The sequence below is a fragment of the Hyaena hyaena genome, unplaced genomic scaffold (genome assembly GCF_003009895.1).
Source record: "Hyaena hyaena isolate Hyena2069 unplaced genomic scaffold, ASM300989v1 scaffold_120, whole genome shotgun sequence".
NCBI classification, from domain to species: domain Eukaryota; kingdom Metazoa; phylum Chordata; class Mammalia; order Carnivora; family Hyaenidae; genus Hyaena; species Hyaena hyaena.
The window spans coordinates 144,104-145,589 of NW_024080752.1; the positions used below are offsets into that span (position 1 = coordinate 144,104).

At 39.5% G+C, this 1,486-nt stretch overlaps 1 non-coding gene across 1 annotated transcript; it reads left to right on the forward strand.

Moving 5' to 3' along the window:
* Positions 1-764: 764 nt before the first annotated feature.
* On the forward strand, positions 765-871 carry LOC120235052. Its single transcript, XR_005529285.1, has one exon. It is a non-coding gene; the product is annotated as a U6 spliceosomal RNA (small nuclear RNA).
* The last annotated feature ends 615 nt before the right edge of the window (positions 872-1,486 follow it).

The window sequence follows — 1,486 nt, forward strand, 5'->3', positions numbered from 1 at the left end:
AAAAAAGCTAAGTAAATAGTGACAGTCATATAGTAAAATACTATGCAACCACTGAAATTATTTAATTATGGCAGATTGTATTTTCCAAAAATGACTGCCACAATATTTCTGGTTGTATATGCTCTTTCTGAGCCTTGCCATTTCCCACTGTGGTAAGCTGAATTATGGTCCCCCAAACATGTGCATGTCCCAATCTGTGATACATGTGACTATACAAATGGTACTTTGCAGATATGATTAAGCTTAGGACTTTGACATGGAAAATTACTCTGGATTATGTAAGTGAGCCCAATGTAATCACAGAGCCCCACAGGGAAGCAGGAGGATCAGAGTCAGAAGAGAAAAAGAAGAATGTAATGATGAGCACAGAGGGTCACGCCAGAGAGAGATTTGAAGATGCCACAATGCTGGCCTTAAAGACAGAAAGGTCATGAACTAAGGCGGGCAAGCAGCCTCCTAAAGCTAGGAAAGACAAGGAAATGGATTGACCCCTAGAGCCTCCTAGGGTACTTTGATTTTGGCCCAGTGAAACTCATTTCAGATTTCTGACCTCCAAAACTATAAGGTAATAAATCTGGGTTATTTTAAATCTGTGACGACCTCGCTGACAAGAAACTAACAAACCATTCAAGAAGCCAATGTCTCAAGGGGAGAGCTTCTGTGGGCTTTGGGATGGATTTCTGTGATGGCCTTGGTGATGAGCATGTAGCAGAAGGAAGGCTATGTTGTGTGATTTCCAAAACTAAGTCCTAAAAGGTGAGTTATTGCTCACTCTGGCAGCACATACACTAAAACTGAAACAATATGGAGAAGATTAGCATGGCCCTGGCACAAGGATGACACAAAAGTTCATGAAGTGTTCCATATTTTTATCATTAAACCACTATATTGTATACTTGAAACTAATATTACACTGTTAACTATAATGGAATTAAAATTTTTAAAAATCAATATTTTTTAGGGTGAGTTAGGTTCAGCCTGGCCTTTCTTTGTGGACAACTGCTTGCTGAGTTCTGAGGTGCCATGTAAGAAGCATGACTACCCTGAAGCCACCATGCAGAAGACAACACATTCGAGACTGAGAGAAGTACTCCAGAAACTAGCTGTTCCAGCCTCCAGGTGTGTGAGTCTTTCTAGCCCAGGAGCCAAAAATGTGAGTAATCAAACTTCAGGTAATTAGCCCAAGCCACCACCTGACTACAAATGCATAAAATACCCTGAACAAGCTGAGCCTTGTCAACCCCAGAACGATGAAAATCATAATAAAATGATTCTGTTGTTTTATGTAATTAGGTTTTGCATTGGTTTTATACATCAATAAGTACGTAATATAACAATAATAAAGAGAAATGTTCAAAATATAACATTAAGAGAAAAAGTAGCGGCGCTTGGCTGGCTCAGTTGGTAGATCATGTGACTCTTATCTCAGGGTCATGAGTTTGACCCCCACATTGGGTGTAGAGCCTATTTAAAAAAAAATAAAAGC